Consider the following 13,641-nt stretch of genomic DNA (forward strand, 5'->3'; position numbering starts at 1 on the left):
ATAATCTAATTTCTTTAAGAGTCTAAAGGTGTTCTGAGATCGAAATGTTTGAGAAGCACCCTGTTAGCACATTAGCAATCCATGCAGTTAGCTACTGATCTGAAGTCTTCAGATTGCACTGTCCACAGGTTGAGAGCAACACTTTGTCAAGGTTCTTGGTGGTAAACTAAAGAAATTAACTGTGGCCACTTCAGCAGAAAAAAGTATTAATTAGAAGTATATTTGCTAGCTCACAGAATGGGAAGGTGAGAAGGAGCCAAGACTGCAAAGCACAAACAAGATCCAGTCCTGGTGCAGGACAGTCTGTGTATGGTGTCTCCTTACTGCACGTGCACTTCCATCCCACTGGTCTTCGCACTCCACCAGGACCACCTTGGATAGTCTCTTATCCCCCCCCCAACAGCAGGCAGCACCTGGGGGGGAATGTCTGATGCCTCATTCACTTGTCCTTGCCTCAGCTGGCCAGGTAACTGACAAAGGAAAAATCCATTCCTTTGGGGTCCCATTAGGAGGAGCAGCCAACCTTCCACCTTTTCTAGCCTACCCGCCCCTCCCCCCCAAATAAGCAAAAGATTAGAAATAATACTGGGCAGCCAAAAATGACAATTGTCCAAATCTTACACTTTTAAAGGACAGAAGGAGTAATGAAGTAAAGTGTATGGTTTCGATATTTAATAGTTTTGTATGAAATAGAGCATGAAAATAAATCACCATCTTCTATATTTTCCTAGGTCATTAGATGTTATATATGACAAACTCTCACGGCTTACCCTTTCTTCTGGAGGAAACCATACTGAGTCGATTGACATTCCTGGTTTCTTTGCACCAGTGCTGACTTCTTCCTTTTGTTTCTTTGTTTAATTTTAGAACATTATCCAATTCGTTAATACAATACAATCAAATTATTTGTTATGATAGTTAAGCTGTTTTGAATGAAGCCCATCCATGGGAATAAATAAGCAACTGAAGCTGTGAAAAGGTATTCTTTTTTCACCAAGTTATTACAGCCAACCAGAGTTCAATTCTCTCCAGACTTCCTAGATAAGGATTGTTTCTTGAGTTATGTGGGTCATTGGTTCAATTATTTTCCTTTGCTTTGGTTGGGAAGTCCTGGCTTGCCATGATTTTCCCAACATGGCAGGCACATTGTAAAGAGAGGGAGCCTACTAGAATTAACTAAAGAAAAGTGATTTGCCAAGAGAATCACATTCTGTGTAGAGAACTGGCAAGCCCTGCACTCTCCAATGCAGTCACCACTAGCCACACTGGCCATTGAGCACTTAAAATGTACTAGTTAAATGAGCTAGGTAATTAATATTAATTTTCCTTATTTCTTTTTACTTTCTTGTAATGTGTATTATAGAAAACTTTAAATTACCTATGTGACTCATTTTATATTTATGCTGGACTGTGTTAGCCTAGCCTCCCTCTGAGAGGACCCAACTTCAGGGATCCACAGAGGTCTCCTCAGTTCCCGGCAATCAACAAGTTATAGCTGTGCTGCTGAATCATGTAGTATTGACCTAGTGATTATAAGACCATAAGACATCTTCGGCCATACCAGTGAATATTTAAAAAAAATTAGCATATCATGGCATATGTTTGGTTTTCCTGAGTACACCAGATCCAAATTCTCATTGAATTAAAAAGAACTTCAGAAGTTAATTTGCAGGGGTGCAAGGGTAGTTCAGTGGTAGAATTCTCACCTGCTATGCAGGAGACCCAGGTTCGATTCCCAGCCTATGTACTTTTCATACAAACAAGCAAGAAGAGAAATTTTAAAAAATTCAACAAATGGCGCTGCAATAATGAGATACTCACATGGAAAAAGAATAAAATGTGATCCAGCATATAACAAACAAACGAAAAAAGTCAATTTGCCTAAAGTTTTCAATTACTGGATAGAGTGTACAATGCAGAATTTCAAAATGTTGATTGGTAGAGAGCTTGTACCTGCAAGTGGTTGGCATCTATTTGTCTTGGGTGCAGGCAATGATTCCTTTTCACCATCACTGAGGTCTTTGATATGTGATTGGTCTAAGAGCAAGGATGGGTTTAGGCTGATTGAGACCAGCCATATAAAAGAGCCACAGAACGCAGAAGACTGGAGCCAGGGGGCTGAGGGGTGGCATATGCTTACCAGTGGCCATCCTAATAGATGATGTCAGAATGTTGTCACTCAAGCCATAGTTGCCAGCATTGACCGCTTGCAGGTAGCAACACCCTTGAGAGGAGCCACATTTATTTGTTCACTTTATTGTCTTCATCTCTTCATTTGGAATGTGAAGATTTATTCTCTTTGGATAGAATCCTCAAATGAATTTGCACTGGTTTGTCATGCCTTATAGCTGTGCCTTTACCAACTTACAAGGTTGAATGGAATGATTTGGGATCATGAAGACAACTCCAATGGTTGGGCTTAAAAGATTTTAACACGGATTTCTTTGTGGGGTTGTCATAGCACTTAACATGGCTATGTTCTCATGAGACTTTCAAATGTGGTAATTTCTTTGGGTAGAATTGAGAATGAGGACCTGGTCAGCGAGCTCTAAGCTTATTTAGGTATAAGTATGCCCGTTGCCTTCTCATGCATGATGATTGTGGAAAGGAGGATGTGCTAATTTTAAAATGTGATGGGGGGGGTGCAAGTGTGGTTTAGTGGTAGAATCCTTGCCTGTCACGTGGGAGTCCTGGGTTCGATTCCCAGTCCATGCACTTCCCCCCAAAATAAAAAAAAAACAAGCAAAACAAACAAACAAACAAAAATTCAACAAACGGTGCTACAATAACTGGAAACTCACATGGAAAGATAATGAAATGTGACCCTGTCATACAGCATACAAAAAAAAATGCGATAGTACTACTTTACTAGGGTTCAATTTATAAAGCATTGCAGGAATTTCTAATATATGCTAGGTTATTTTCCTTGTAATAATGATTGTATTTTGTTATTGAACATCCCGGTCTTCATTTTATTAATTCTCAGAAAAGTACAAACATCCACCCACTAAGGTAAACAGAGTGGTGGAGAAGAGCATTAGATCAAGGTGGAGATATAGGTTGTTGCTCCAGCTCTAGAAATTACTTGGCTTCTTTGTGACTTTTATTTCTTATTATGTTAAATGAAAAGATATGTGCTTTGAGGTCCCCCACTTCTGCCACTAATATTTGATGAGCCTGTGAAAGATTTCAGGAGATCATCCTTGAAATTCTGCATTGTACATTCTTTCCAGTAATTGAAAACCTTAGGCAAATTGACTTTTGAGGCTCCTTTTAATTCAGTGAGAATTTAGACCTGGTGTACTCAGGAAAACCAAACATATGCCATAATATGCCATTTTTTACATTCACTGGTATAGCAGAAGTTGTCTTAAGGCTTCCTTATAATCATTAGGGCAGTACCACATGGCTCAGCTTCAGGGATAAAACTTGTTGATTCAAAATAATCACACTTTTCATTTCAGGCCAATTAGGCTGTGGCTGTATAAACACCATCTGGATTCTCCAGAAGGATCCAGAGTAAACGCAGCAGGGTGCCAGATCTCAGGTCCTGTGAAGATGAAATGCCTTAAAGGCTGGGTCCAGGAAAGCGGTTACCAGGAGGAGTTCACAATCCCAGTTGGAGGGAAGGATTCTAAGTCGTGAGTTTAAACCAATGGGAATGAAGAGGTCAAAATTGGGCAAGTGGCAAGAGATGAGGCTGTTCGCCCAAAAATTGGTCATCATGCCAAAAACCCAAGTTTGGAAGCAAGACCTGAGAATTGCAGGGAAAGAGCAATGCAGGAAGAATTGTGCAGTAGTATTGGAGATGGGCAGGGCAGGGAGTTCTGCCTTAAAAATTCAGGGATATGAAAACAACCTCTATTCTGTTGTTAAACACGGAAATGGAGAATAACCTTGCTTAACGTTGTTTCACAAGTTTTCTAAAATTTAATGATTCCAGAAGGAGCTGAAATTTGTGACTATAAGGTACAAACAAGGGCAGAGTGTCACTATTGAGGTTTATCATCTTTATATAGTACACAGTATTTTGATGGAAATTGCCAAAAAGCACTGGGATACTTATATCTCAATCCATTAATTTATCTTATCGCACTTCTTTTGTGTACACTAAGTATCCATTATAAGCAACCCTTTGGGGAAACGTGAAAGTCCTATATTGACTAGAACCTAAGATTCCACAGAATGAATTTAGGATGCAGTGATACGACACCCCAGTGATACTGTTACCTGTAAATGCCTAGGATTTGTAGTTTCATGTCTAAAGCCTTCTATTATTTTAACCTTGCCTCGAGTTTTATTTTTTACCTTACCTTTACCTGATGGAGACAAAGAAAAGTGAGAATTTATCCATTTGATGGACTAAGATTCACTGTAGATAGCAGAAGTACAGTGTCAACATGAACATTTCATGGTGTTATTTCACAGCGTTAGAAAAGCATTTGCCTTAACACAACACTCAGAGGAAAACCAGAGACATGTGAATCATGCAACACTGCTGTAACATGAATGCCAAATTGACAAAAGATTCAACATAAAAGTTAATATGAATGGCTTAATGTCAAGGTAAGCTTTTTTCCCAATAAGGTGCTGCGCTGGTGCAATATTTTAAATTATTCTCATTAATATCGCATAGGAATAATAAGGAGCTTGCAAGATAGACTGGAGACCATATTAATTAAAGTGTGAAGATGGGACAGTGCTGGAGGGACCACAAATGCAGAAGGATTGAATTAAAATTCATAAAATCATGACAAATTGGAGAAATGAATGAGATCAATAAAAGGAGTTTAATAGTGATAAATATAGAACAGCTATCAGAAGACAGTAATGATTCTATGTATGAATTAAGTAGAAGGATAGAGCTAGGGTGTAATAGAGCAAAGAAAAATATGATCTTATGTGGGGCGATTATTTTAAAAGACTCTATCAAAATAAATTGGGTACTCAGGGATTGCACTAACTCTTTGCTTGAGCCTTATGACTTCAAACAGTCATCTGCCTCGGTGGAGACTGAGGCTCAGTTCAGACTTGTCCAGCAGGAGAAGGCATAAGGTTCAGGTTGTGGGGTTGGGGTGTATGACTGAGAGAGAAAAAGAGGGAGATAGATGATGACTAGTTTGGAAGAAATGCAAAAACTAGGAGCTCCCGTGAGCTTGCAGTTTAGTCAGTGTACCTGAGGGAAGTTAATGTAAGAAGTGGGTCTGCTACTGCCTCTTTCACTGTGTACTTAATGAAAGCTGCCATATTGGCCTTACATGGAATGGGTCAGCAGTTTGTAAAGGAAATCGAATATGCTAAGTTATCTGTATGACATTCTGAATGAAGACTTTCCAAGGAAACGGGTTTGCCACAGCTTGGATCTATTAATAATCAGCCAATTGGTGAAAAGTTCCGTTCTCTTTTTTCATCCTAACAGTCTGCTATTTAACCCAATGACTCCCAAAACTGCCCATGCTGGATTCACCAAGGGAGATGTTTTTTAAGTACTGATTCCTGATTCACCAATTCACATTCACTGAATCTGGAATGTTTGGGGGCTAGGCCCATGAATTTTTTTTTTTTTTCATTCTGCCCAGATAATTCCATTGTGGCCTGGTTTGGGAGCTATTGATTTAACTCAAGTTCATAGATTACATTTAGAATTCTTAGAAATGCAATTTATGAGGCTGCTAAAGTGTTGAATAGGATTTATAATCTTGTGGGTTTTTTTTTTAATTTTGTGCAGTTTTTTTGTAAAAATCTCCCTTTTATTACAGTAGAAGTCCATGAGAGTATTAATAAGTGATTTGAATGAACAGAAATATCAATATAGGCACTATCTATTAATTTGCTGATTGATGAACATTAGCAGTGATGATAAACAGCTGAAATACGGAGTAGAATTTATTACTTTCATCACCTTTAATGACTGTTGACTTCAATCATTTCACTCAGCATGAAATGAATCTCAGAATTTACTGCTTGTTTCTTGAGAAGTGAGATGCCAAATACCCCAGGGTCTTAAGAGAAGTGTAATAAATATAAAGTATATTTGCTAGGTTGATTTTCTTACAGCTAGTTTCACTTAAAGGCTCTCATGAAACTACAACCAAATATTGGCTTTGACTTACCAAGAGCTGATGGAAAGAAAACCTGTGACAATGAAACATGAAAGTTAGGGCAAATCACTTTGGCTTACATGTAACTCCATTTCCATTTCCACAAAATAAGGGTAATAGCAATTGGTAACCTTCTCCTTCATAAGTTGAATTATTGGGGTAATAGCTATGAGCTTACCTGAACGATGCGAAGCCTAGAGCTTTTAGGATTAAGATGTCAGATTAAATATGTAGTGCATTTTAAGGAAAAGAGGATGTGAGAGTATCTAAACTCATATTTATAAATAAGTAACAACCTTGACCCATGCAGTCTATCAAGCATTAACACATAATGTTTAAATTTGCTGAAATACTTTATTAATAAAAATCTTGTATTTGGGCATTTAGGGGCTTTTAAAAGAGCAACCAAATTCTGCAGGGGGAAAATTCACTATTTTATGTAAGTTTCTGTGAAGAAATGTTTACAGTGATCGTGGTAGGTTGAAGAGAACCAAACGTATTAGACATCACCCAATTTTGAGGTCCTTGGAAATACAAAGTTCCCATCTGAGGCAAGTTCCCAGCACTTATTGCTTTGAATGAATTTCATTATTTTAATTGGAAGAGGATCCAAGCTAAATTAAAGGGTCTTCTTAGTATTAGTGTTTGCAAAATGGAAAAAAGTGTAAGGACCATTGAATGAGTCTACTCAGAAATAGAAGCAGGAGTAAGGAGCTTTTGCTAACTTCCCTTGACCATCCTGGGCTGAAATGGCAGTGAATTGACAAACACAATACATAAGTAAATTGTATTAACATGATAAATGCATGGAGAAAAAAATAAAGCTGAGTAAGAGATATCGGGCACACGTATGTGTAGGGGTCAATCACAAATTTAAATAGAATGGTCAGTTTGCACTGCACTGAGAAGGTACATTTGAGGAAAGGTCAGAAGAAGGTGAGGAAGCAACCCACGTGAATATTTGGAGGAGGGCGCCCTGGGCAGAAGGAGGAACCAATACAAAGGCTCCCACATATACGCACACCTGGAGTGAACAGGGAGCAGCACGGGGGCCAGTATGGTTAAAACAGAGTAAATGAAGGGAAAGGTGAAAGGAAGTGGTGGTATCAGGAAAGTAACAGAGGGTAGGTCAGTTAGGGCCTTGCAGGACACTGAAGTTTGGCTTTTACTCCTTGAGAAAGGAAGCCACCGGAGAAGGTCTAGTAGAGGAGACATGGGCATCATCAGAGACCAAACTTGAGCAGTTTCAGAGAGTGTCGGCACAAGAATCTCATCCATGTGGCCTGAAGAAAGAATGGGAAAAGAAAACTTCAAGACAGTCATCATAGGAAACTTTTGAGGAGTTTAGCTAAAAAAGAAGAAAGAAATGGGATGGTAGCTGGTAGGAGAAACAAAGTCAAGGAAAGATTTGTGTTTTGTGTTTTTTTAATGAAGCAGTTGGCCAGTTTGAGCTCTGCACTATTCTCCAGACCAGAGGTTCTCAAGCTTTGTATGTGTCAGAATCACATGGAGGACTTATTAAAGCACAAATTGCTCGGACCCCACCACTGGAGTTTCTGATTTAGTAGGTCTGGCATAAAACCCAAGAATTTACATTCCAAACAACTTCCCAGGAGATGCTGATGCTGTTGGTTCTATGACCATATTTTTTTTTAAAAAAACTTTTTAAATTGTATAATATAATATATAGACAAAACAAAGAGAGAAAAAAGTAATCGTTTTCAAACAATTTCACTCGTCAACAAGTACTTACAAGACAGATCCCAGAATTTGTCCTAGACTACCATGCCATCATCTCAGAGTTTTCCTTCTAGCTGCTCCAGAATATTGGGGGCTATAAGGAGCATATACATATACATACATTATCATCACTTTTTTCTTTTTTTGTGAAAAATAAATTATATGCAAAAAAAGCAATAAATTTCAATGCACAGTGCAACAATTAGTTGTTGAACATATCCAGTGACCACATTTGGAGAACCATCCAGATTGTGTCCTGCACATACTGTGAATTCAACACACCAGCTGACATCAGGAAACCAAGAGCGATGTAAAGATACTTGAAAATGCTCAATCTCTACTTAGTGAGTCTCTCCTCTCTGGGATCTGGCCCAGGATTTGTCCTTAAATGTGAATGAAAAACACAAACATTTTTCTTAAAAAGTTATAAATTAGATGTCTAAATAAGTTGATAAAAAGGAAAATTCCTTCAGTATTGATGAGACTACAAAAATTTAATACACCATCATATTAGAAATTCTAAATCATTAAAATCAAGAACAAGATACGCATGTTGCTTTCACCATTATTCAATATTATTTGAAACATTTAGCTAAGGAAACAGAAAGAATGTAAAAGAGTTGGCAAACATTTTTTTAAAATGTTAAAATTATATTTATTTGCACATGATATGATTGTGAACAAAGAAAACCAAATATTCTAATAAAACAAATATTATTACAATATCTAGAATCAAGGTAAATACGTAAAAATCTTTGGCCTTTCAATAAGAGCAGTAGCTAATCATGGATAGAAATAGATATTTTTCAAGATCCCATTTTATTAAAACACATAAAAATATTATGTCATTTAGAGTTGCATATATACTTTACAAATGTTTAAATGCATAGAAAGAATAGGAGAGTAGTTATTTCTGTTGAGAAAGTGAAGGGTCACTGCATTCTCTATTTCTTTATACCTTAAATAAGGAAATATTAAAAAATATGTCAAAGTGTTAAGAACTAATAAGTGTGAGAGGGTGGTACGTGTTGCCTTGAATGTAATTTTCTAAATATTTGAAATATTTAATTATACAGTTTTAAACTTAAAAATCTCTTCTTAATAAGTGATAATAAATACAATAATAATGGCCAAGGATATTTTAAACAAGAAATAACATGATCTATAGCAAGAAAATTATGAAATTTTGTTTAAAGACATAAAACATTACCATTGCTTACCCAGGGGATGAGGATGGAAGGGATTGGAAGAGATTATTAATGTTTTCTTTATGTATACTGGATATATTGCACTTTTACAAATAGCATATTTGTTTTTATTATTAAAAACAATAATTTAAAAATGTTTAGGAATATTGGGAGAAGAAAAACCAATGAAGCTATGATTTGACCCTAAGAAGTATAATGGCCATTATCATAAAGTGGCAGCGAAAGAGACAAGGGCATGTGGTGAGGATTTAAAAAAAAAATAGTTGTTTACTGAGAACTTGTTAAGTACAGGCAGAGTCTCTGGAGTCTAGAGGGGAAAAATTAAATATAAGGCATAGAGCTTCATCTCTATTTTCATAAACTCTAATTAAGAGGTGAAATAAAAACATTTGAAACCATTTAAGCATAATAAGCGAGACTCTCCAAAGCTGTCAGGTTATATTTTTTCCTACCTGCAATTTCTTTTTCATTCAATGGAAATTCGAAGTTCTCTTAACATGTTAGGGAATATAAAAATTAACTTGTATGTTTTAGAGTAAGGAGTGTGGAAGTTAATTTAAAAAATCTGAGACCTGGAAAAAAAAATTAAAACCTGTTTTGGGGGGATCTTCTTGAAATTTCTTGAGCGAATGCATTGTGTGTGTACTCACTTTGCAGTATGGTGCTTTGTTAAAAAAAAAAAAAAGAATGATTATATTTCTGTAAATGGAATCTCCCCCAATTTTAATAATTAGGTGTTCTGTGTGATAAAACGTAAGGAAATATTGTGTTCTTATTTTTAGTAGCACTATCAGAACCTTTGCTGAAAGAGAGATCTGTTTTGTTGGATGAACACCTGCTAGAAGTTGAACTTTTAGTGGGATCAAGCATAAGAAAGGATGGTTGAAGTATAGCCCTTCCTCGGAAGCAGATGCCAGCACAGAATTAGAAATGCAAGAGATTTGCTGGGGACACGTGCCTGTGAAAGATGGAGAAGGAGCAGAGGTAAGTAGGCTGGTAAAACCCCTGTGAAAAAAAGGGGGAAGGAAGTAAGACTGGGTCAGAAGATCCTCATACAGCACTGATTCATAGACTCTTAGCCAGTCCAATGGGGAAGCACAGAGCAAAGACTGCCCATGAGGGGAGGGCTGCATTGAGCAGAAACAGCCAGGCTCCAGTATGCCTGCTGTGCGCCATTGCTCAAGAGAGATTGACTTCAGTGTGTCTGAACAGTGCACAAGATCCAGAAGGTGCTGCAGCAGAAGGACTGTCAGTTAACTACACTCCTTGCAACAAGCTTCCTCTTGAAGGGAGATTTGGACAGCTTAAATCAATAACCACTGCAGTTTACTGCGTGCACCTTATAGATGACTTCTCCATGCATGGTTCCTCCACAGGAACTCCGAAGAGGGAGCTAGTGCAATGAACCTTAGCCCTCGTCACTGCAGTTGGCTCTGGGGTTGCAACTGGTACTCAATTTCTCCCACCACTAACCATTCTAAATTCCCTTCATCCTCAGCTCTCACCTCTGAAGTCTTGGAGGCTTACCTGGAGATCTGACCCAAAATGCATTGCTGTGGGACCTGAACCTTGAGTAGTTACAACTTTCTTTGGCTTAGATTGCCATCCATGTCTTTTCACAGTTGCAGTTGGCATGGGAGCACTAAGAGGCACCGAGTAGATCATCCAGGTCCCACATGTATTCCTCTCCGTGCCCATCATGCAAAGATGTTCTCACCTCCCCCTGCTGTTCAGGACCAATTACCTCTACCAAAAGGGTGAAATCTATTCTCACTTGCTGGTCTCTAGAGAAAAAGAGTTCAAAGTGCCCTGGCAGCAGCCTTACCTTGTGCTCAGTAGAACCTGAGTTGTGCTGCTGGGACCTCCTTTGAGGACCAAGGGTTGGCTCTAACCCTGCAAAGCCTACAGTTTCAGGGACAAGAAATAAAATATCCTTTATGAGTCATTAGAAGTGATGATAAGTAGGACCAATCCTGCTTCTCTTTCCAATTTGGCACACAGCTCCCTAAAGGGGCCTCTGATTCCATACATATAGAGCATCCTGGAGGATGACATTCCATCCTTAACAGTACTGTAACTGTGTTGGCATCTAAGTAAGGCCATTAAAAGGTTGAGTGCTTTTTGAGGCTGGTTGCTTCTGACTGGTGTGGTGTGTGGTATAACCAGTTGATACCATGAGTATGGGCTTCCTTTAATGTCAAGCAAGTCTCCTGTTGGATGTTATGCTGTATGAGAGTCCATATCTGTAGCTCAGACCTTCCATCAATTCTCAAATAGTGGTGCTGAGTGGGGGTCTGTGGGCAAAAAAGCAAACCCATATTGGAATAGGTGTTCATTCTTGTGAGAATGAATCACTAGCTCTTCCAGAATAGAAGGGATCCAATTTAGTCAATTTGTCGCCAAATGGCAATTTGCTCTCCTCAAGAGGTAATCCAAACTGCAGGCTTGGTGTTGGCCTCTGCTGTTGGAAGTTTGGACATTCCAGAAGCAGCAATAGCTATATCATGCTTTTGTGGCCTTTCTTTTGATGTGCCTGTTTTGCAAGGTCTGGGGTGGCCAATGGTGGAGGCTGGCTAACATCAACTGGCCCCTTCATTTTATCTACTTGTTTGTTCACATTTGTTCCTTGACAAATGCTGTTTGGTAGGGTCAACTCTTTCTTCATGTTTCTAAGAGCCACCCCATCAGCAAATTTGCCTCCTCTCCTGCAGTTCTTGCCAGGGTGTTAAATCCCATGTCCCAAGATAATGTGCCCCAAACAATGAACTCCTGCTTATTCTGTCTTATAATCTGGCCTCTTTGATCAAACATCCTTGATATCAAATCCCACAAGTACTTCCGTTGACTTCTCCCAGTATATGCAGACATCCTTCCAGTTCCTTTGCAAGGTAATATTTTTTTTCCTATTAGGCCCAGTATGTCCCCAGGAGAACAGCTAGGATTTAATCCTATTTATCCTTTTGACACCAGTAGAAGAAATGGAAGGACACCTTCTGAGGGGATACTTGTTGTATTGAGGGGATACTTGTTGTATTGAGGGGAGAAAGAGTACCTCTGCATGGGAGAAGTACTAGCTCTTGATATGGAAGAGTTGTGCACTTTAAGTCTTTGAGGGTTCTGGGAGTTTGCAGAGCCACAGTGTTTGGGGAATATTCACCAAATGTCCCCAATCCATGTTTCAGGGTCACAGGTTTTCTCAATCAGGGTCCAGGCCTTAGCACAACAGACCAGCCTTGCCTGACCATTCAGTTATTTTGGTAGTTTCATGACATATTAAACGCAGACTGCCCATTAGCTGTGTCTGCTTTGCACTGCAAGAAATAAGGATCTCTTTGTAAGCTACCAAAAAGGCACTTTGGTATTCATATATAGTTTTATTTTAGTCCAGTTTATTGAGGGTAAAATTTACATACAGTAAAACTGAGATGTATGATTTCATCCATTTTGACAAATGTATACTGTAGTGTAATACAATTGAGGTACAGGAGATTACCATCATCTCTCATGCCCCTCAGTTGTCAATCTTCCCCAGGCCCATTCCTTGGCAACCAGCGATTTGATTTCTATCCCTGTGCCTTTCACAAAATGTGAATAAATGGAATTGTTCATGAGGCCATTTGTATCTGGTTTCTTTAACTTAGCATAATGCATTTGAGATACATTCCTGTTGTTACATGAATCAAGAACTTGTTTCTTTTTTAATGTGTCACACTTTGTGTATTCATTCCCCAGCTGATGGACATCCACATATAGGTATTTAGGTATTTACATGGACTTGTTTTCATTTTTCCTGGTTCAATACCTAGGAGTGGGATTTCTGGGTTATATGATAATATATATGTGTAAGATTTTTTAATTAATTTTTTTCTTTTATTTTACTTTTTAGATTTTTTTTTAAATTGCCAAATAGTTTAGAAAAGTGGCTGTAAAATTTTGAATCTCCACCAGCAATCAAAAAGAGTTACAGTTGTCACACATCTTTGTAGGACTTTGAGTTATCTTTTTTTGTTTTTTTGCATGGACAGGCACCAGGAATCGAACCGGGGTCTCTGGCATGACAGGCGAGAACTCTGCCTGCTGAGCCACTGTGACCTGCCCTGATTTATCTCTTTTTAATTGTAGTCATTCGAATAAATGTAAAATGATATTTTATTGTGGTGTTAATTTGCATTTCCCTAAAACTAATGAGACTGTACTTTTCTATGTGATTATTTTCTGCCCATATCTTTTCTTTGGGGAAGTACTTATTCAAATCTTTTGTCTGCTTTTAAATTAGGGCTTTTTGTCTTTTAACACTTAGTTTTTAACTTGTTTCTAATTATCTTCCTGCTGGGTATAATGCAACTTGGTAAAAATCCACCACATCCATGGCCCTTGTATGCAATATTCCTGCCCCACCCCTCAATCACTTTCAAAAGCCTGAATTCTTGCACTGGTAGGAGTGTTCCCCTCCAGCAGTATGTTTTCTGAGGTCACCAAAACTGAATATTTTAGTATTTGGGCCACCAGCTTGTGCCAGAAATTATCCAAGCCCCACATTTCATTTGGGATGGGCTCTCTCTTGCCAGTCAGGCAGTGAGTGGTCCAGTTCC

General features: G+C 38.4%; 1 long non-coding RNA gene across 3 annotated transcripts in view; it reads left to right on the top strand.

The window, feature by feature from the left end:
• Nucleotides 1–13,641, top strand: part of LOC143666261 (uncharacterized) — a 164,057-nt gene that overhangs the window by 102,324 nt on the left and 48,092 nt on the right. For 2 of the 3 annotated variants that reach the window (XR_013167472.1, XR_013167471.1), the window contains 2 exons: nucleotides 9,832–10,033; nucleotides 10,548–12,650. The exons of the other annotated variant lie outside the window; for it this stretch is intronic. This is a non-coding gene — a long non-coding RNA (uncharacterized LOC143666261). Of the gene's footprint in view, nucleotides 1–9,831; nucleotides 10,034–10,547; nucleotides 12,651–13,641 lie in introns of those variants that run through there. 3 annotated transcript variants of the gene reach the window in all.

Source organism: Tamandua tetradactyla, chromosome 22 (genome assembly GCF_023851605.1).
Source record: "Tamandua tetradactyla isolate mTamTet1 chromosome 22, mTamTet1.pri, whole genome shotgun sequence".
NCBI classification, from domain to species: Eukaryota; Metazoa; Chordata; class Mammalia; order Pilosa; family Myrmecophagidae; genus Tamandua; species Tamandua tetradactyla.